The sequence below is a fragment of the Pan troglodytes genome, chromosome 5 (assembly GCF_028858775.2).
Source record: "Pan troglodytes isolate AG18354 chromosome 5, NHGRI_mPanTro3-v2.0_pri, whole genome shotgun sequence".
Lineage (NCBI taxonomy): Eukaryota > Metazoa > Chordata > Mammalia > Primates > Hominidae > Pan > Pan troglodytes.
Genome location: NC_072403.2, coordinates 113,704,396 through 113,727,859, shown reverse-complemented (window position 1 = coordinate 113,727,859; position 23,464 = coordinate 113,704,396). Strand labels below are relative to the sequence as shown.

At 36.3% G+C, this 23,464-nt stretch overlaps 1 protein-coding gene across 9 annotated transcripts in view; it reads right to left on the bottom strand.

Annotated features, from left to right (window-relative positions):
* Positions 1 to 23,464, bottom strand: part of GRIK2 (glutamate ionotropic receptor kainate type subunit 2) — a 1,183,302-nt gene that overhangs the window by 279,060 nt on the left and 880,778 nt on the right.

Genomic DNA, 23,464 nt, shown 5'->3' with positions numbered 1-23,464 from the left:
AAAAAAAAAAAAAAGAGTGGAAATCTACTGAATGACCAAAATAGGGAAATTTCTAAATAAATTCACGATGTTTTCTTATATAAGCACTAAAAAATCATGTTTTGAAAAATACTCAACTAGATGGAAATTAAATACATCTTAAATGGTGTTGTGCTAGATTTAGATTATACAGAACTGCATTTCCAGCATAAATCATTACATATATAAATGTATAAATAATGGTTTATATATAATATATAATGGTTTTATATATAATATATAATGGTTCCATATATTATATATAGTATGTAATATATAATATATAATATATAAAACCATTATTAATATATAACCATTATTTTATATATAATATATATAAACTATTATATGTAATATATACATAAAAATATATATATAATGGTTTATGATGGAAATACAGCATAATATATATTTACTTTATAAATATATGTATAGATAATATATATTTATAGAGTAATATGAAGTATTACCTTATAAAGCAATATATATTTATAAATTAAATAGAATATCTAAAATACACACGCATGTATACTTATATATGGGTAATTAATATATTTACTTTATTCTCTGAATAATAGTATAATAAAAAATCTATTGTTAACATTTTATAAATAACAAAACCAAGGTTGGGAAAAGTGAAGAACTAATTGAAATCACACAGCTAACAAGTGGGGAAGCCCACCCTCCCTGTTCAGGAATGCTTTTGGCCACCACTACATACTATATAAACAACAAAAACAAGAAAACACAATAAAATAATAATGTTTAACTCTTGTGAATTAATCATGCGTAAAATTTTATTTCGTATTTTCCACAGTTTTTAAGATTAACATGTAATGTATGAGGAAGATTACAAAAACTATAGCAGTTATTGCCAAGATAAAAATGTTGATCTATTTATGGAAAAAATAACTAAAAGAATACAATCTATAATATTTCTAATTCCAAATTTTCATGAAAATTGCTTTTCATGACTTATTGACATATAGATAATCTAACAGGACATACATAAAAATCCTAGAGTAGTAACCTTATTTAATATGACAATGCTAGAAAATAATTTTGCCTAATTAAAAATCAAAAAATCTTTTCTGGTATATAGTTTCAGTTTCAAGATCAGGACACAGTAGTTGCTAATAAAACTCTTTGAAATCTGTTATTTTAAGTACAATTATAAAAATTAGATAATATTATTAAACTGTAAGATAAATATAGCTGGGCACAGTGGCACACATCTGTAGCCCAGCTACTTGGAAGGGTAAGGTAAGGGGATCACTTGAGCCCTGAAGTTTGAGCCCAGTCTGGGCAAAATGGTGAGACTACTGTCTGTAACAATAAAATATAAATCCTTGAGAAAAAGGTACAAGTAATCTAAAAGTCGCTGATCAAACTACTTCTGGATTTCCCAGTTTAAAATATCTTTACTTATAAATCAATAAACAGAACTTCTGAAATACTTTCTATGATATTTTCTCCAGTTTGGGGTACTTTTTGGTTTTAATTTTAGACTAGTTGTTTTGGTGATATTATGTAAATTTTTCTATTTATATTTAATATCTTGTCAGATTAAACTATTGTCTTCTTTGTAAAATTGTGTGTCTATAAATCTCCTTCCTTTGAAAAACCGTGTGAAAATTCTAGTGCTTCAAAAATGTGGTTTCTTTTATTCTCACAAGAATGCTCACAAAAATGTGCCTTCTCTTATTCTCACAAATATGTGAAAATTTGTCTTCTATTAATAATATTCACAGCCAACATTCATTCAATATCTGTGTGTGAGGCACTCTCCTTAAATTAATTCCTTTAATTTCCATAACCATTATTCAGGTGCAATCCCATCAAGTATGTGTCAAATAGGAAACCAAGGCAGACAGCAGCTAAGTAACTCAAAAAGAAACCATAGCATATAGACATAGAGCTGGATTTAATCCATATAATCTGTCCAAAGTTTATGTCCTTTTCTCTGGGTTTCTCACTCAACACTCTATGGTTAATAAGCAAAGTAGTGAAGGTGGTTTTGTAGTTACACAATGTAACAAATGTCAAAAATCACTTGAATGCATAAATCTCTATATAATTTTTTCATAAATACTTACATAATGAAAATGCACTGCAAAATAAGAAAAGGTAGAGATTATAGAAAACTGGTAAATGCATATTTGTAAAAAAGAAATACATTGTTATACCTGGGGCATGGAGATCGCCCTGTCCTATTCATCACAGCCTATTCCCATGCACCCATCAGGGGACACTAAGGGCAGGCCCACACCCCTGGCACTATCCCCCAAGTACCCAAGCATGCCACCCAGGGACCTGAGAACAGCCCTGCCTTGTTCACCACTGCTGGTGTCCGCGCACTTCTCCTGAGGGCTGGTCCATCCAGCCTGTTGCAGGCACTGCAAACACCAGTATGTGATGCCTGGGAGTCCATGGGTGGTCCCACCATCACTACTGCTATTTCTCATGCCATGCATACTGCTTAGGGGCCCAGGAATTCACCACACACATGCCCACTGCTGCCACTACTGAACCGAAGCAAGCTTCCTGGAGGCCCAACAATTGGCCCACCTGAGCCCACTAACACACGTGCCCTTGTATGCCACACAGGAGCCTAAAGACAGGCACACTTAGCCCACTGATAACACCACTGGGCCTCAGGACTGAACTACCTGGCACTCCTATACCCAGTAAAATTTCAACACAGTCTCCACTAATAATCACAGTCTAAGAAACGGAAATCACAGACACCACTGATGCTGTAAAAATCATATGAGGACTATGCTACTGCTAACCCTAGAATCAAAGCGAAAGTGCCCCTTCAACCAATACCATAAATAAATCCATAGGAAAAATTTTCCCTTATGAAAATCCATCCAAAAAAATTGAAAAAAGCTGGCAGGATATGGTGGCTCACATCTGTAATCCCAACACTTTGGGAGGCCGAGGTGGATGGATCACCTGAAGTCAGGAGTTTGAGGCCAGCCTAAACAACATGATGAAACCTGGTCTCTACTAAAAATACAAAAGTTAGTGGGTCATGGTAGCTGTGGGCCTGTAATTCCAGCTACTTGTGAGGCTAAGGCAGGAGAATGGCTTGAACCCGGGAGGCAGAAGTTGCAGTTAGCCAAGATGGCGTCACTGCATTCCAGACTGGGTGACAAAGTGAGACTCCGTCTCAAAAAAAAAAAAAAAAAAAAAAAAAAAAATAGAAACAAGCAACTATTACACAAAATGTGTAGATATCAACATAAGGACAGAAAAGGACACAAGAAATAAAAAATCCAGGAAGTATGACACCTCTAAAGGAGCACAATAATTATTCAGCAAAATATTCAGTGAAAAATAGATCTATGAAATGCCTGAAAAAAGATTCAAAATAATTATAGCAAAGAAGCTCAATGAGACACAGAGAACACAGAAAAACAATACAAAGAAAAAAAAAACAGGATATTGATGAAAAGTTCCATAAAGAGATAGACATCATATAAAAGAACCAAACAAATTCTGGAACCACTACAGAAAACCACTAAACCGCAATGATAAACAATAAGAGAGAAAGAAGGGAACAAATGATATACAAAACAAACAAAAACAATTAAAAAATAATAACCTTTGATATAAACACAATAAGGTGTTCATTTGAAAGATATGACTAGCTTAATGGATTTTTTTAATGACCCAACTATATACTGCCTACAAGAAATTCATCTCGGGGAGGAGCCAAGATGGCCGAATAGGAACAGCTCCGGTCTACAGCTCCCAGCGTGAGCGACGCAGAAGAGGGGTGATTTCTGCATTTCCATCTGAGGTACCGGGTTCATCTCACTAGGGAGTGCCAGACAGTGGGCACAGGACAGCAGTGCAGCGCACTGTGCGCGAGCCGAAGCAGGGTGAGGCATTGCCTCACTCAGGAAGCGCAAGGGGTCAGGGAGTTCCCTTTCCTGGTCAAGGAAAGGGGTGACAGACAGCATCTGGAAAACCAGGTCACTCCCACCCGAATACTGCGCTTTTCTGACAGGCTTAGGAAATGGCGCACCAGGAGATTATCTCCCGCACATGGCTCGGAGGGTCCTACGCCCATGGAGTCTCGCTGATTGCTAGCACAGAAGTCTGAGATCAAACTGCAATGCAGCAGGGAGGCTGGGAGAGGGGCGCCCACCATTGCCCAGGCTCACTTAGGTAAACAAAGCAGCCAGGAAGCTCGAACTGGGTGGAGCCCACCACAGCTCAAGGAGGTCTGCCTGCCTCTGTGGGCTCCACCTCTGGGGGCAGGGCACAGACAAACAAAAAGACAGCAGTAACCTCTGCAGACTTAAATGTCCCTGTCTGACAGCTTTGAAGAGAGCAGTGGTTCTCCCAGCACGCAGCTGGAGATCTGAGAACAGGCAGACTGCCTCCTCAACAGGGTCCCTGACCCCTGACCCCCGAGCAGCCTAACTGGGAGGCACCCCCCAGTAGGGGCAGACTGACACCTCACATGGCCAGGTACTCCTCTGAGACAAAACTTCCAGAGGAATGATCAGACAGCAGCATTCGCGGTTCACGAAAATCTGCAGTTCTGCAGACACCGCTGCTGATACCCAGGCAAACAGGGTCTGGAGTGGTCCTCTAGCAAACTCCAACAGACCTGCAGCTGAGGGTCCTCTCTGTTAGAAGGAATACTAACAAACAGAAAGGACATCCACACCAAAACCCAACTGTACATCACCATCATCAAAGACCAAAAGTAGATAATACCACAAAGATGGGGAAAAAACAGAGCAGAAAAACTGGAAACTCTAAAAAGCAGAGCACCTCTCCTCCTCCAAAGGAACGCAGTTCCTCACCAGCAAAAGAACAAAGCTGGATGGAGAATGACTTTGACAAGTTGAGAGAAGAAGGCTTCAGATGATCAAACTACTCCGAGCTACAGGAGGAAATTCAAACCAAAGGCAAAGAAGTTGAAAACTTTGAAAAAAATTTAGACGAATGTATAACTAGAATAAACAACACAGAGAAGTGCTTAAAGGAGCTGACGGAGCTGAAAGCCAAGGCTCAAGAACTGCGTGAAGAATGCAGAAGCCTCAGGAGCCAATGCGATCAACTGGAAGAAAGGGTATCAGTGATGGAAGATGAAATGAATGAAATGAAGTGAGAAGGGAAGTTTAGAGAAAAAAGAATAAAAAGAAATGAACAAAGCCTCCAAGAAATATGGGACTATGTGAAAAGACCAAATCTACATCTGATTGGTGTACCTGAAAGTGACGGGGAGAATGGAACCAAGTTGGAAAACACTCTGCAGGATATTATCCAGGAGAACTTCCCCAATCTAGCAAGGCAGGCCAATATTCAGATTCAGGAAATACAGAGAACGCCACAAAGATACTCCTCGAGAAGAGCAACTCCAAGACACATAATTGTCAGATTTACCAAAGTTGAAATGAAGGAAAAAATGTTAAGGGCAGCCAGAGAGAAAGGTCGGGTTACCCTCAAAGGGAAGCCCATCAGACTAACAGTGGATCTCTCGGCAGAAACTCTACAAGCCAGAAGAGAGTGGGGGCCAATATTCAACATTCTTAAACAAAAGAATTTTCAACCCAGAATTTCATATCTAGCCAAACTAAGCTTCATAAGTGAAGGAGAAATAAAATACTTTACAGACAAGCAAATGCTGAGAGATTTTGTCACCACCAGGCCTGCCCTAAAAGAGCTCCTGAAGGAAGCACTAAACATGGAAAGGAACAACTAGTACCAGCCACTGCAAAATCATGCCAAAACGTAAAGACCATCGAGACTAGGAAGAAACTGCATCAACTAACGAGCAAAATAACCAGCTATCATCATAATGACAGGATCAAATTCACACATAACAATATTAACTTTAAATGTAAATGGACTAAATGCTCCAATTAAAAGACACAGACTGGCAAATTGGATAAAGGGTCAAGACCCATCAGTGTGCTGTATTCAGGAAACTCATCTCACGTGCAGAGACACACATAGGCTCAAAATAAAAGGATGGAGGAAGATCGACCAAGCAAATGGAAAACAAAAAAAGGCAGGGGTTGCAATCCTAGTCTCTGATAAAACAGACTTTAAACCAACAAAAATCAAAAGAGACAAAGAAGGCCATTACATAATGGTAAAGGGATCAATGCAACAAGAAGAGCTAACTATCCTAAATATATATGTACCCAATACAGGAGCACCCAGATTCATAAAGCAAGTCCTGAGTGACCTACAAAGAGACTTAGACTCCCACACAATAATAATGGGAGACTTTAACACCCCACTGTCAACATTAGACAAATCAACGAGACAGAAAGTTAACAAGGATACCCAGGAATTGAACTCAGCTGTGCACCAAGTGGACCTAATAGACATCTACAGAACTCTCCACCCCAAATCAACAGAATATACATTCTTTTCAGCACCACACCACACCTATTCCAAAATTGACCACATACTTGGAAGTAAAGCTCTCCTCAGCAAATGTAAAAGAACAGAAATTATAACAAACTGTCTCTCAGACCACAGTGCAATCAAACTAGAACTCAGGATTAAGAAACTCACTCAAAACCGCACAACTATGTGGAAACTGAACAACCTGCTCCTGAATGACTACTGGGTACATAACGAAATGAAGGCAGAAATAAAGATCTTCCTTGACACCAATGAGAACAAAAACACAACATACCAGAATTGCTGGGACACATTCAAAGCAGTGTGTAGAGGGAAATTTATAGCACTAAATGCCCACAAGAGAAAGCAGGAAAGATCCAAAATTGACACCCTAACATCACAATTAAAAGAACTAGAAAAGCAAGAGCAAGCACATTCAAAAGCTAGCAGAAGGCAAGAAATAACTAAAATCAGAGCAGAACTGAAGGAAATAGAGACAAAAAAAAACCCTTCAAAAAATTAATGAATCCAGGAGCTGGTTTTTTGAAAGGATCAACAAAATTGATAGACTGCTAGCAAGACTAATAAAGAAAAAAAGAGAGAAGAAACAAATAGACGCAATAAAAAATGATAAAAGGGATATCACCACCGATCCCACAGAAATACAAACTACCATCAGAGAATACTACAAACACCTCTATGCAAATAAACTAGAAAATCTAGAAGAAATGGATAAATTCCTCGACATACACACCCTCCCAAGACTAAACCAGGAAGAAGTTGAATCTCTGAATAGACCAATAACAGGAGCTGAAATTGTGCCAATAATCAATAGCTTACCAACCAAAAAGAGTCCAGGACCAGATGGATTCACAGCCGAATTCTACCAGAGGTACAAGGAGGAACTGGTACCATTCCTTCTGAAACTATTCCAATCAATAGAAAAAGAGGGAATCCTCCCTAACTCATTTTATGAGGCCAGCATCATCCTGATACCAAAGCCGGGCAGAGACACAACCAAAAAAGAGAATTTTAGACCAATATCCTTGATGAACATTGATGCAAAAATCCTCAATAAAATACTGGCAAACCGAATCCAGCAGCACATCAAAAAGCTTATCCACCATGATCAAGTGGGCTTCATCCCTGGGATGCAAGGCTGGTTCAATATACGCAAATCAATAAATGTAATCCAGCATATAAACAGAGCCAAAGACAAAAACCACATGATTATCTCAATAGATGCAGAAAAAGCCTTTGACAAAATTCAACAACCCTTCATGCTAAAAATTCTCAATAAATTAGGAATTGATGTGATGTATCTCAAAATATTAAGAGCTATCTATGACAAACCCACAGCCAATATCATACTGAATGGGCAAAAACTGGAAGCATTCCCTTTGAAAACTGGCACAAGACAGGGATGCCCTCTCTCACCACTCCTATTCAACATAGTGTTGGAAGGTCTGGCCAGGGCAATTAGGCAGGAGAAGGAAATAAAGGGTATTCAATTAGCAAAAGAGGAAGTCAAATTGTCCCTGTTTGCAGATGACATGATTGTATATCTAGAAAACCCAACTGTCTCAGCCCGATATCTCCTTAAGCTGTTAAGCAACTTCAGCAAAGTCTCAGGATACAAAATCAATGTACAAAAATCACAAGCATTCTTATACACCAATAACAGACAGACAGAGAGCCAAATCATGAGTGAACTCCCATTCACAATTGCTTCAAAGAGAATAAAATACCTAGGAATCCAACTTACAAGGGACGTGAAGGACCTCTTCAAGGAGAACTACAAATCACTGCTCAATGAAATAAAAGAGGATGCAAAGAAATGGAAGAACATTCCATGCTCATGGGTAGGAAGAATCAATATCATGAAAATGGCCATAATGCCCAAGGTAATTTATAGATTCAATGCCATCCCCATCAATCTACCAATGACTTTCTTCACAGAATTGGAAAAAACTACATTAAAGTTCATATGGCACCAAAAAAGAGCCCGCATCGCCAAGTCAATCCTAAGCCAAAAGAACAAAGCTGGAGGCATCACACTACCTGACTTCAAACTATACTACAAGCCTACAGTAACCAAAACAGCATGGTACTGGTACCAAAACACAGATATAGATCAATGGAACAGAAAAGAGCCCTCAGAAATAACGCTGCATATCTACAACTATCTGATCTTTGACAAACCTGAGAAAAACGAGAAATGGGGAAAGGATTCCCTATTTAATAAATGGTGCTGGGAAAACTGGCTAGCCATGTGTAGAAAGCTGAAACTGGATCCCTTCCTTACACCTTATATAAAAATTAATTCAAATGGATTAAAGACTTAAATGTTACACCTAAAACCATAAAAAACCTAGAAGAAAATCTAGGCATTGCCATTCAGGACATAGGCATGGGCAAGGACTTCATGTCTAAAACACCAAAAGCAATGGCAACAAAAGCCAAAATTGACAAATGGGATCCAATTAAACTAAAGAGCTTCTGCACAGCAAAAGAAACTACTATCAGAGTGAACAGGCAACCTACAAAATGGGAGAAAATTTTCGCAACCTACTCATCTGACAAAGGGCTAATATCCAGAATCTACAATGAACTCAAACAAATTGACAAGAAAAAAACAACCCCATCAAAAAGTGGGCGAAGGATATGAACACACACTTCTCAAAAGAAGACATTTATGCAGCCAAAAGACACATGAAAAAATGCTCATCATCACTGGCCATCAGAGAAATGCGAATCAAAACCACAATGAGATACCATTTCACACCAGTTAGAATGGCAATCATTAAAAAGTCAGGAAACAACAGGTGCTGGAGAGGATGTGGAGAAATAGGAACACTTTTACACTGTTGGTGGGACTGTAAACTAGTTCAACCATTGTGGAAGTCAGTGTGGCGATTCCTCAGGGACCTAGAACTAGAAATACCATTTGACCCAGCCATCCCATTACTGGGTATATGCCCAAAGGACTATAAATCATGCTGCTATAAAGACACATGCACATGTATGTTTATTGCGGCACTATTCACAATAGCAAAGACTTGGAACGAACCCAAATGTCCAACAATGATAGACCGGATTAAGAAAATGTGGCACATATACACCATGGAATACTATGCAGCCATAAAAAATGATGAGTTCATGTCCTTTGTAGGGACATGGATGAAACTGGAAATCATCATTCTCAGTAAACTATTGCAAGGACAAAAAACCAAACACTGCATGTTCTCACTCATAGATGGGAATTGAACAATGAGAACACATGGACAGAGGAAGGGGAACATCACACTCTGGGTACTATTGTGGGGTGGGGGCAGATAGGAGATATACCTAATGCTAAATGATGAGTTAATGGGTGCAGCACACCAGCATGGCACATGTATACATATGTAACTAACCTGCACATTGTGCACATGTACCCTAAAACTTAAAGTATAATAATAAAAAAAAAGAAAGAAATTCATCTCACTCGTAAAGACACATATAGACAGAAAGTAAAGGAATGAAAAAAAGATATTCTATGCAAATGAAAGCCAAAAGTGAGCTGGAATAGCTATACTTATATCAAATAAAACAAACTTTAAGTCAAAAAACAGTACAAAGAGACAAACCAGGTCATTATATAATGACAAAGGGATCAATTCAGCAAGAGGACATTTCTAAATATTTATGCACCCATCAGCAGGGCACCTAAATATATAAAATAAATTTTATTTGATCTAAAGAGAGAGACAGACTACAATACAGAAATAGTTAAGGACTTTAATATCCACTCTCAACATTTAACAGCTCATCTAGGTAGAAAATCAACAAACATCAGATTAAAACTGCAGTTTAGCCAAAGGGACTTAACAGACATTTACAGAACCTTTCATCCAACAACTGCAGAATATACATTCTTCTCATCAGCACACAAAACAGTCCAGGAAAAACGATGTAAGGCCATAAAATGTTTCAACAAACTTTTAAAAGTTGAAAAGTTGTAAAAGTCAAATATCTTATCAGACCACAATAAACAAAAAAGTAGAAATCAATAACAAGAAGAATTTTTGAAACTCTACAAATATATGGATACTAACCAGCATACTCTTGAATGACCATTAGGTCATGGAGTAAATTAAGCAGAAAATCTAAAAGTTTCTTGAAACAAATAAAAATGGAAACACCACACATCAAAACACACCGGATACAGGAAAAGCAGTGTTAAGAGGGAAGTTTATAGCAATATGTATCTACATCAAGAAAATATAAAGATTTTAAATAACCTAATGATGCACCTCAAGAACTAGAAAAGAAAGAACAAATCAAACCTAGTATTAGTAGAAGAAAAAAATAATAAAGATCAGAACTGAAATAAATGAAATAGAGACTTAAAAAATAATACAAAGGATTATTGAAATGAAAAGTCTTTAAAAAAAATTGACAAACTTCTAGTTAAACTAACTAAGAAAAAAAGATGAAAGACCCAAATAAACAAAATCAGAACTTAAAAAATGGACATTACAATAGATAACACTGAAATACAAAAAAAATCCTAAAAGACTGTTATGAAAAACTATGTACTAACAAACTTGAAAATTTATAGGAAATGGATAAATTTTTAGACACAGACAACCTACTACCAACATTGAATTAGAAAGAAGTAGAAAAACTGAACAGGCTAATAAGAGTAACAAAATTGAATCAATAATAAAATGGCTTCCACCAAAGAAAAGCCCAGTACCAGATGACTTCACTGCCATATTCTACCTAACTTTTAAAAAATAATTAACACCAATTCTACTCAAACTACCTATTAAACAGCAAGAAGAGATAATTCTTCCTAACTCATTTTATGAGGTCAGTATTATGATACCAAAAGCAGACAAGGACACAACAGCAACAACTGGTGAACATCTATGTTTTGTATCTATGTTCCCAGGCAAACATCCCTGGTGAACATAGATGTAAAAATCCTCAACAAAACAGTAGCAAGCTAAATTCAACAGAACATCCAAAAGGTACTACAACATGATCAAGTGGAATTTATTCCAGGAGCTCAAGGATGGTTCAACCTGCATTAAACAATAAATGTAATACATCACACCAATAGAATAAAGGGTAAAAATCATGTGATCTCAATAGACACAGAAAAACATTTGATAAAATTCAACATTCCTTCATAATATAAACTCAACAGACTAAGCATAAAAGGAACATGCCTCAGTATAACACAGGCCATATATGACACACCTACAAATAACATAATGTATGGGAAAAAGCTGAAATCCTTTCCTCTAAAAACTTGAACCAGACAATGATGCCCACTTTTACAACTGCTATTCAACAAAGTACTGAAAGTCCTACTCAGAGCAATCAGACAACAGAAAGAAAGGACACTGAAACTGGAAAAAAAAAAAAAAGTCAAATTGTCCCTTTTGCAGGTGACATGATCTTATGTTTTAAAAAACCTAAAGACTCCACCAAAAACTCTATTTGGCAAATTCAGTAAAGTTGTAGAACACAAAATCAACAAACAAAAATCAGCCATGTTTTTATACACAAATAACTAATCAGCCAAACTATCAAGAAGGTAATCTCATTTACACTACCAACAAAAAGTAAAAAACCTTAGGAATAAATTTAACTAAGGAGATGAGGAACTCTACAATGAAACCTACAAAAAACTGATTAAAGAAATTGAAGAGGACACAGGCAGATGAAAAGACCATGCTCATGTATAGGAAGGATTAATGTTGTAAAAATGGCCATACTACCCAAAACAATCTACAGATTCAACACAATTACCACCAATATATCATGACATTCTTCACAGAAATAGAAAAGAAAAAAAACTTCTAAAATTCATATGGAACCAAAACAGCCTGAATAACCAAAGCAATCCTGAGCAAAAAGAAAAAAAGCTGAAGGCATCACAATACCTGACCTTAAAATGTGTTACAAGGCTATAATAACTAAAACAGCATGGTATTGGTATAAAAACAGACACATAGACCAATGAAACAAAATGGGCAATCCAGAAATAAATCCATATATTTATAGTCTACTGATTTTTGAAAAGGAGCCAAGAATATACATTGGAAACAGAATAGGTTCTTCAATAAATGGTACTGAAAAAAACTGGATACCCATAGGCAAAAGAATGAAACTAGACTCCTATCTCTCATCATATACAAAAAATATTGCAAAATGAATTAAAGTCTTAAATATAAGTTCTGAAAGTATAAAACTACTAGAAGGAAACACAGACTAACACTCTAGGACACTGGTCTAGGCAAATACTCTATGGCTAAGGACCCAAAAGCATAGGCAATTAACAAAAAATAGACATATGGGACACAACAAGCCATATGGGACATAAAAAGATTCTGCACAGCAAAGCAAACAACCAACAGAGTGAAGAGATAACCTGTTGAATGGTAGAAAATATTTGCAAGCTATTTGTCTCACATGGGATCAATATTCAGAATATAAAAGAAGCTCAAACAACTCAACAGTAAAAAAATAAATAAATAAAAAATCCCATTAAAAAGTGGGCAGAGGATGTGAATAGACATTTCTGTAAAAAGACTTAAAAACAGACAACAGATATATAAAAAACACTCATTATCACTAATCATCAGGGAAATGCAAGTCAAAACCACAATGAAATATCATCTAACCCGAGTTTGAATAGTTCTTAAACAAAAAGACAATAACAAATGCAAACCAAAAACGTGGAGAAAAAGGAACTCTTATACACTGCTGCTGAGTGTATTAGTCTGTTTTCACACTGCTGTAAAGATACTACCTGAGACTGGGTAATTTATAAACAAAAGAAGTTTAATTGAATCAGTTCTGCATGGCTAGAGAGGCCTCAGGAAACTTAAAATCATGGCAGAAGGCAAAGGGGAAGAAAGGTATGTCTTACATGGTAGCAGGAGAGAGAGAGAGGGATAGCAGGGAAAACTGCCACTTATAAAACCATCAGATCTCGAGAATTCCCTCACTATCATGAGAACACCATGATCCAATCACCTCCCACCAGGTCTCTCCCTTGAAACATGGTGATTACAATTTGAGATGAGATTTGGGTGGGAACACAGAGCCAAGCCATAACATTCCAATCCTGGTCCCTCACAAATCTCATGTACTTTTCACCTTTCAAAACCAATCATGCCTTCCCCACAGTCCCTCAAAGTCTTAACTCATTCCAGCATTAACCTAAAAATCCAAGTCCAAAGTCTCATCTGAGACAAGGCAAGTCCCTTCCGCCAATAAGCCTGTAAAATCATAAGCATGTTAGTTACTTCCAAGATACAATGCAGGTACAGGCATTGGGTAAATGTTCCCAGCAACAGCCCGAGCTGTACCTTGGCTGCTTTTAGCCACTGCTGGAGCTGGAGCTGGAGTAGCTGGACATAGGGCACCAAGTCCCAAAGCTGCATAGAGTAGCAGGGCCCTGGGCCTGGCCCATGAAGCCAATTTTTCCCTCCTAGGCCTCTGGGCCTGTGATGGAAGTTGCTGCTGTGAAGGTCTCTGATATGCCTTGGAGACATTTTCCCCGTTTTCTTGGCTAGTAACATTCCGCTCCTCATTACTTATGCAAATTTCTGCAGCTGGCTTGAATTCCTCCCCAGAAGACGGGTTTTTCTTTTCTACCACATGGTCAAGTTGCAAATTTCCCAAACCTTTATGCTCTGCTTCCATTTTTAAACATAAGATCCAATTTCAAACCATCTATTTGTGAATGTATATAACTGAATGCTTTCAGAATAAGCCAGGTTACCTCTTGAATGTTTTGCTGCTTAGACATTTTTTCCCACCAGATACCCTAAATAATCTATCTCAAGTTCAAAGTTCTACAGAGGGCAGGGGCAAAATGCAAGCAGTCTCTTTGCTAAAGCCTAGCAAGAGAGACCTATACTCCAGTTCCCAGCAAGTTCTTCATCTGCATCTGAGACCACCTCAACCTGGACTTCATTGTCCACATCACTATCAACATTTTGGTCAAAGCCATTCAACAAGTCTCTAGGAAGTTCCAAACTTTTCCCCACTTTCCTGTGTACTTTGAAGCTCTCCAAACTGTTACAACCTTTGCCTGTTACCCAGTTCCAAAGTCACTTTCACATTTTCAGGTTATCTTTATAGCATTACCCCACTTTCAGTACCAATTCTCTTTATTAGTCCATTTTTCACACTGCTATAAGGACACTACCTGAGACTGGGTAATTTAGAAACAAAAGAGATTTAATTGACTCACAGTTCCGCATGACTGGAGAGGCCTCAGGAAACTTACAATCATGGCAGAAAGCAAAGGGGAAGCAAGATATGTCTTACATGGTGGCAAGAGAGAGAGAGAGCATGTAAATGGGAAACTGTCACTTTGAAAATCATCAGATCTCATGAGAATTCCCTCACTGTCATGAGAACAACATGGGTGAAACCATCCCCATGATCTAATTATCTCCCACTAGGTCCCTCCTTTGTCATGTGGGAATTAAAATTCAAAATGAGATTTGAGGCCGGGTGCAGCGCCTCACGCCTGTAATCCCAGCACTTTGGGAGGCCGAGGTGGGTGGATCACAAGGTCAGGAGATCGAGACCATCCTGGCTAACACAGTGAAACCCCATCTCTACTAAAAATACAAAAAAAAATTAGCCGGGCATGGTGGCGGGTGCCTGTAGTCCCACCTACTTAGGAAGCTGAGGCAGGAGAATGGTGTGAACCCGGGAGGCGGAGCTTGCAGTGAGCCGAGATCGCAGCACTGCACTCCAGCCTGGGTGACAGTGAGACTCCATCTCAAAAAAAAAAACAAAAAAAAGAGATTTGAGTGGGGACACAGAGCTAAACCATATCACTGGGAATGTAAATTAGTACAGCCATTATGGAAAATAGCATGGTGCTCACTCAATAAACTAAAAATAGAACTACCATGTGATCTAGCAATCTCACTACTGGGTATTTATCCAAAGGAAAGGAAATCAGTATATCAAAGGGATACATGCACTCCTATGTTTATTTAACACTATTCACAATAGCCAAAATATGGAATCAGCCTAAGTGTTCATCAACACATGAATAGGTAAAGAAAATGTAGGATATATACACAATAAAACATCATTTGACCATGAAAAAGAAATGAAATCATGTCATTTGCAGCAACATGGATGGAATTGGAGGTCATTATGGTAAGTGAAATAAGTGAGGCGCAGAAAGTAAGATCACATGTTCTCACTCCTGTGTAGGGGCTATGGAAAGGTTGGTCTCATGGAAGTAGAGAGGAGAATGATAGCTACTGAAAACTTGGAAGGGAACCTGAGTATGAGAAGGACAGATGAGGAGAAGTTGGTTAATGTTTACAAACTTACAGTTAGATAGAAGAAATAAGTTCTAATATTTGATAGCAGAGTAGGGTAACTAGAGTTAACAATAATTTACTGTATATTTTAAAATAGCTAGAAGAGAGGATTGCAATGTTTCCATCAGAGAGAAATAGTAAATGCTAGACGTAGTGAATATCCCAAATACTCTGACTCGATCATGCTAGAAGTAGTGAATATCCTAAATAGCCTGACTTGATCATTACAAATGCTACGGATGTAACAAATGATCACATGTACTCCATAAATATGTACATACATTAAGAATCAATAAAATAAAATAAAGGGGACTCCAGAGAACTCTCTAGCCCTCTTTCTGTCATAGGAAGATGGAACGAGAAGTTGGGTGTCCAAAACGTAGGAGAGGGCTTTCATCTGAACCCATACTGGCACTTTGATCTCAGACTTTCAACCTCCAGAATTGTGAGAAATAAATTTCTGTTGTTTATTTTAGAAAAAAAAACTAATGTATGAATATGGTTCAATAATAGGTGGGTTAAAAAGTTACTAATATTAACTAGAAACAATTTCATGAAAAAAATAGATTTCTGAACATATGAAGGATAAGATAGCATAAATCCAGGAAACTACATTATTAAAATATTTAAAAATTTAAAAACAGAAAAGGTAAATATATATACAAACATATATCATGCACACACACATATACATAATGTATGTATTTATATGTATGTATGTATATACCAGAGGGGTATGTGTGTATGTATGCATATGTGTATATGTATGTATCTACTACAGGAGTCAGACCACATTATGGGGACTGGTGAATAGAATTTTCTAAAAATATTAAGCACTCTTGTAGGCTACACTAAATTGATAGTATACCCCCAAATACATATCTCTACAAATCAAAGGTTATCAAGCTTAAATATTATTTGTCCCAAGGAACATTGAGGTAAAACAAATAATTTAAATCATCAAGTATGGACAGGAATGGTCAAGTTAGGAACCCACATTTCCAGTCGTTGTCCTGGAAGGAGCCACCACACTCCTTTCAGAGGTTCATAATGTCACTGATTGTGACCAATTATTAGTGAAATCTGATCACTATAAGGATAAGAAAGAAGTACCTACAAATGATTGTATAAAATATAAGTATGGAATTACATAGAGGCCCAACAATGCCTAGAAAAAGATAATTGAAAAAATAACATATAAAGTAAATATAAAAAAACAAAATAAACAAATACAAATTAGATTACAAAAAAGAAATTATAGAATCAATATAATTCTAACAAATCCTGAACTGAGCAGGATGCAAACATTAGTTCAGAGGACAAAGTAAGTTTAAAAAGCGGCAATTTTAGTCTTTATTTCATGAGTGTCAAAGGACATTCTTTTAACCCCTAGCAATATAACACTTTTTAAAGCCCTCTTCAACATTCTAGTTTGCTTCTATCCAGTTGCTGCTCGGGAGATTTTCAAAGGGCAAAGGCCCTAGTGTATCTTTCACGCTGGGGCCTAAGAGGCGTCTCTTACACCCAAATTTAGAGATTGATTTATCTGCTTTTGCTAAATCTTCATCCTCTCTTATTGACTCTATAATTCCTTGCCTTGACTCTTTTCTTAATGGAAGAAAACAGGAGAAAAGAAGAGAGGGGTGGAACAGAGGAGGAGAGAAGTGGACGGGAAACACAGGTTAAATTATATTATCATTTTTATAATATTATTATTACAAAACAATAATTATTTTAATTCAAGTTATATTGAGTCCTTACTCTGTGCCACAGAACTGTGCTGATTTCTTTACATGCATTATCTCATTTAATTCTCACAAAGACTGTATGTTCTAAATGATATTACTACAAACATTTTTGAGAGCAGGAAACTGAAGATAGGAAGGTTAAAGTAATTATTTCGAGGTCTCATGAAAGATTGGCAGAAATAAGATTCAGGCAAATCCTAACCCTTAGAATCACTGTCTAAACAATTATAATCCCTGCCTCCCCTAGGCCATATTCCCACTGAAACTATGATGGGTAAAGGAGGGGAAACTAGTGGGAGAAGATCTCATAGTTTAGGGGGTGTCTTACGAATACCAGGCTAGTATGGTTCCACGGACCATGGAGAATACATCTCTGAGCTGAGATTCCAATAAAAGTTATTGTAGTCCCTAAGTCAAATCTTGTCTTTTTCTTATACATTATAGCTACCTGTAAAGAATGCTTCAGGGTTCAACATGACTCTAATTTAACCAAGTAAACTAAAAATATCACTACAATTTGGTTATTAAAATCCATATGAGATAGTTAGATAAATCTGTGGTCATTTACATCCTAAACTACAAAGGCAAGACAAAAGCTAAACAGGGGTTGGGAGTAAATCAATAATGAAGATAAGATAATCTGTTCTATTTTCTCTCTTTCAACTACAATTTTATATATAGAGAGAGATATTTATCTCTCCAAGCATAATTATATATGTGTATATATGCATATGGATTATATACATTATATATTATACATACACACACATACTCCCATATATATGGGCCACACTTAATGGAAAGCTAGAAGAGAATATCTGTTCCCTCTGAGGGTATAGTGCAGCAGAAAGAAGCGCAAATTAGGTAGGTACCAGCCAGACAGGGCTAATGTGACAGCTAAATGCAGCCCTACCTGCTTCACTGCTAGTTCAAACGCCTGTCAACTGGAATGTGGGCTGCCTTTCAGAGCTTACTTCAGACTAGATTGAAGCTATTTTTATTTCCAAAATAAGTTAGTTAACCTACAAAAAATGTTTTTCAGCCAAAAACTTGTTTTGTTTTGCAAACCTTTAAAATTGTGCAATATTGTCCTATACATTTTAGTAAAACTATAGTGATCTTTCCAAATGGCTGGCTTGAAAAGAACATAAGAAATGTCTGCAAATATATTTAAATATTCATTAACCTTCTTACTAGCTTATTGCTTGGTGTATCTTATACCTAGTCAAATTACTTTTAAGAATGGAATGTGTAACAGACAAACAGGCAGAAGAGTGACAAATGCTAATTTCTATGGCTGAGCCATTGCCACAGAAATAGGCTTAGTCACTCAGTACTATTCCATCCATCAACTAACCTCATGACTGATGAGTCTTTAAGGTATTAAAAAAAACAGTAAAATCTACGTATGCTTACATTTTCCTTATACTTTGGAAAAATTCACTACATATTTTTAAATAATTGAAGAATTTAAGAAATTAGATGTTCTAAAAAGTTTCAAATAAAAATTGACATTAATATTTTGATTTTATATATAATTAAAATATCTCCAAATATAAAAAACAGAAATAGATTCTATGAATAGTTAAAATATTTATATGTGCTTAGATTTCATTTACAAAATAATCTGATACTAAGCAGTAATTACCAAGCTACCAATGTCCAGGTTTAATGCATATGTTATTTCTGTTTCTGATTCCTATTACATTATACATTTCCTTTGTAAAGGTCTAAAATAGGTGCTTCAAGAGTTACACAAAAATTAAAACATAGCTTTTCTTTGAAAAAAGTATGAAGACAATAGAAACAAACAATTCCAAACTATGTACAAATACAGAACAGAACGTTAGTATATCAAATTTCTCAGATGTACTAAAAATTTTTCTCAGCAAAAATCCATCAAAAATGTTTATTTTTTTCTTCTGGTGAGAAGTCATTCTTTTGGAATGACTTTTGGATACCTCCATTGAATTTTGACTGGGAGAACTTAGAACCTAGTATTTTCCAGGTTATTCTGTCTGTTGTACCAAGCACGGTTATATTTGTGATAATATTTCACTCTTTGCTCAAGACTTGTTGTTTATTAGCACTCGTGGCCTGGGCTACAAATGCTTTCAATGTTGAATGCAATAATCTATATCTAAATATAATTACTCTTAAGAGTAATTTAAATATGTGTAGTTTATAATGTGTACATTTTACTCTAATACATCTATTAGAAGTTAAAGAGTGATTCACCATTTTTCTTGGAAGATGGTCCATTGATTTCATTTTATTCTAGAACTATCTAGAATCCTAGCAAATTAAACATCACTAATTTGTATCTTCTTTCTTCCTTTTACATTCTAGTTTTAATAAAACTGTTTATATTTTTCTTGCCTTTTGTTTTTCCTTTTATAATACAATCATCTTTTGGATAAGAACAATGTCTATCTTCTTAATACCTCACATAGTATTCCATACACTGTCTTGCCTGTAGTAAGTGTATAAAAGTACTTTTCAATAAATGGATGAATTCAACCACAAAGTTCATTTAAACAATAAAAGAAATAGGTATTTGGGAGCTCTGAATAACAATCACACTTTGCCATTTAGCTAGAATGTATTACCTCCCAGAGGTACAGTGAACCAAATCTGTCAGCAGCTCAGACTGGAGAGGAATGTGAGTAAAGCCTCTGTCCCGTTTCTAAATGAATTTATAGTAACAGTTCCTTGAACACATTTATCTTTCCATTAAATAAGTGCAGGCAGGTCCCCTTTGAGATCCGAATGCTAGCTGGCAGGTGGCAGATCCATTCTGGAACTCCTACATCTCAGATTTTGCTCATTTCTGAATTCCCATTTGAGGTACAGTGCATAGCAGAAAGAGCTGCATGGTCTAATAAATAGAATAGAAGTTTATGAATTCTGGATCTTTCACTGACTTGACCTTTTAACTAAAGAAAATAATAAAAAAAATCCCTATTGCCTTGTTTCCTCATTTTATCATTGAAAATTAAATATGATGATCTAAAGATTTTCTTGCTTGAAAAATTACTTTAAAAATCAGATAGTTTCAGGAAAAAAATACAAATGTTAGTTCTTTAGTTAGATAATACAGATATTAACAGTGATGGGCAAAGAGGTAGATCCTGACCTTGGGATCTCCCTTGCACAGTCAGCACAAGCCTAAATGGGACAGACAATCGCCCACCCCTCTGAGCAAGAAGGAGGGGGTCACACATGGAGAACAGGCTGGTGCTCACTCATTCAGCTGGCACACTGCACTGAGCACTCTGCCCAGCACAGAGCAGGTGTGCGGTGGCTGCTAGCTGAACTGAGGGACTGATGAAGAAATGCCCTCAGACCCAGTCGGGAGCCAATTGTCAGAGACAATTCTCCCAGTTACACTGCAGCTGCCATTATGCTTTCTCTGTTGCTGGCTCTTTGTATTACTCTGAAACAGAGTTCTTTACCAGCAGCTGCGTGGACTACACAGACTGCATGAGATAATACATTAAAGCAGTTCGCACAATTCCTGGCACATGGTGCATAGGCAGGTGTTGGACGATGATGGCGATGATCACCAGAAGAGCGGTAATCTCTTCAGATGGATACTCTCCAGAACAAGGAACCAGTTTAGAAAGTATAATGCTTCAACCCTTCTGCACCCACTGTTAGCCTAAATGGGAGAACAGGCCTCATGCTGTTTAAAACAGCAGATCAGGTTCTAGATGGCAAAGGAGCATGGAGGAAATTAACATATAATAACCTGATCCCTACACAATGTGTTATGTACATGACGCTACAATTCAGTTGAACTCAGAATGCCAAAAAATAAAAAATTGAGTACATATAAGTTACTGACAAATTTAGAATTCAAGAATAAAGATGAGTGGTAAAATATTATAATGTCTTGTATTTAATATTAAATGAAGGACTGCTATTGCACAGATAATTTCACTCCAGCATGTAAACTTGGACAAGTATGACTCTTATTTTTTCTAGTCTTCAGTTTCTTCATCTATAAAAGGAGGGGATTGAATCAGGTGGATTTTAAGGCGTCCTGTGGCTAACATTCATATTACTAGAAAATCCACATTTTACTCTGATTTTATACCGGTTTTGTAATATAACCATGACCCTTATTTGTCTGGCTTCTCTGCATAATTATTTATTCTTTACGTTCTACATATGTCTGTCTCTCTCCATAATTCTTTATAATGTTGTGTGCTTGCTTAACAAACTATTGTATGAACATTTCACACAAATTAATAAATAAGGGTAATCAAAAGTAATTATTCTTAGGCCATTGACTGTGTTCATATCCTAGCAAATTACTGCCTGAACAAATAAAACCTGCCAATATTTATATTATGGTCTTTTCTTTGTTGTTTCACCTTCATTGCTGTTAAAATTCTCATGTACATTAAATCTCAGCCTGGCCTCCTCATTCTTCGAAGAAGAAAACTAAAATTCTTTCTTTCCTACCCAAAGTCATTCTCCAATATTACAGCATTTTACCTCCTTTTGCCTCCTCTTACACAGTGAAAACACAAATCTGCTTATGACTTATGTTTTTGAACTACCAGAGAGATTTTATTACAAATTAAATGCATTAAAGAAAATTTCAGAAATTGCATGATGAAATACCTTTAAAAATATATGAATTTTTAGTGAGCCAAGATAGTGCCACTGCACTCCAGCCTGGGTGGCAAAGTAAGACCACATCTCTCTCTCTCTCTCTCCATATATATATATCTATATTCCATATATATACACATATATAATTTCCATATACACACATATATATATTGTTTCCATATATATATGAAGAAATCTGTATCTTCACACTTTGCCACACAGCTAGAATGTATTACCTCCTAGAAATACAATGAGCCAAATCTGTCAGCAGCTCAGACCGGGGCGGGGAATGTGAGTACAGCCTCTGTCTTGTTTCTAAATGAATTTATAGTTTATTATAAATAAACTATACAGTAATGTGTGTGTGTGTATATATATACACACACACATATCTATACATATATATACACACATATATATATAAATATTTTTGTCTCTACATGTATGTCATTGAGTACCCATGAGGGCTGAAAGGAAGAGACAAATTGATGAATTAGGAAGAATATTCAAATTCAGCAATGTTCTGAAGATCAAGTAAAGTAGGCAGCACTGAGTGATAGTGGTTGCTGAGATTCAGATAAGAAATTGTCTTGGCCAGAATTAATGTCATGAATAATTAACAAATCCATTTGTTTAGTGTTCCTGTGAATTTGAATAAATGTCTATGTCTCTCCAAACCAGTGCTCTCTGGCTTAAGCTGAAAGCTACCAAAAAATAGTGATTGCCAATTAGCTTATTTTGAACAACAACCAGTAAATACAGCCTAAAATGTGGCTGACACTAATTTTAACAATAAGAGTTTCCATTGGCCCTTTATGTTTATCTTACACAAATACGGGCTTTCAATCTTTCAAAAACTCTTGTTGGATACCATTTTCTTTAACAAGATAATTTTATAAACAGTATTATTTCCCTGTAAGATTTTAAAGCTTCATAAGGAATGATGTTCAATACATGAAGTTTTAAAGTTACAAATGTTAAAGCTTCAGAAAATGACTACTTTGCCTTTTTCCCAAGAATAGTATGTACTTACCATACATATTTTCTCTATAACTTTTCTTTCTGATATATATATCTTTTAAATGTACCATTCTGCAAGCAGAAAATCCTATTTGTTTTTACTGCCACATTATCTAAACTCCTTTAAACGTTTATACAAAAAGTCCAAGATGTTTAGATAATTTTCAAACATCATGTACAGAAACTCTTCACTTTTTAAATATAAATGATTAAAGGACAGCTGTGAAGCAGGTAAGAAAATGCCAACAAGTTTTCAATTAAAAGTTCCATTTAACTAATGTAATTATTCTTACCTAATTAAATTTTTTTTTACTA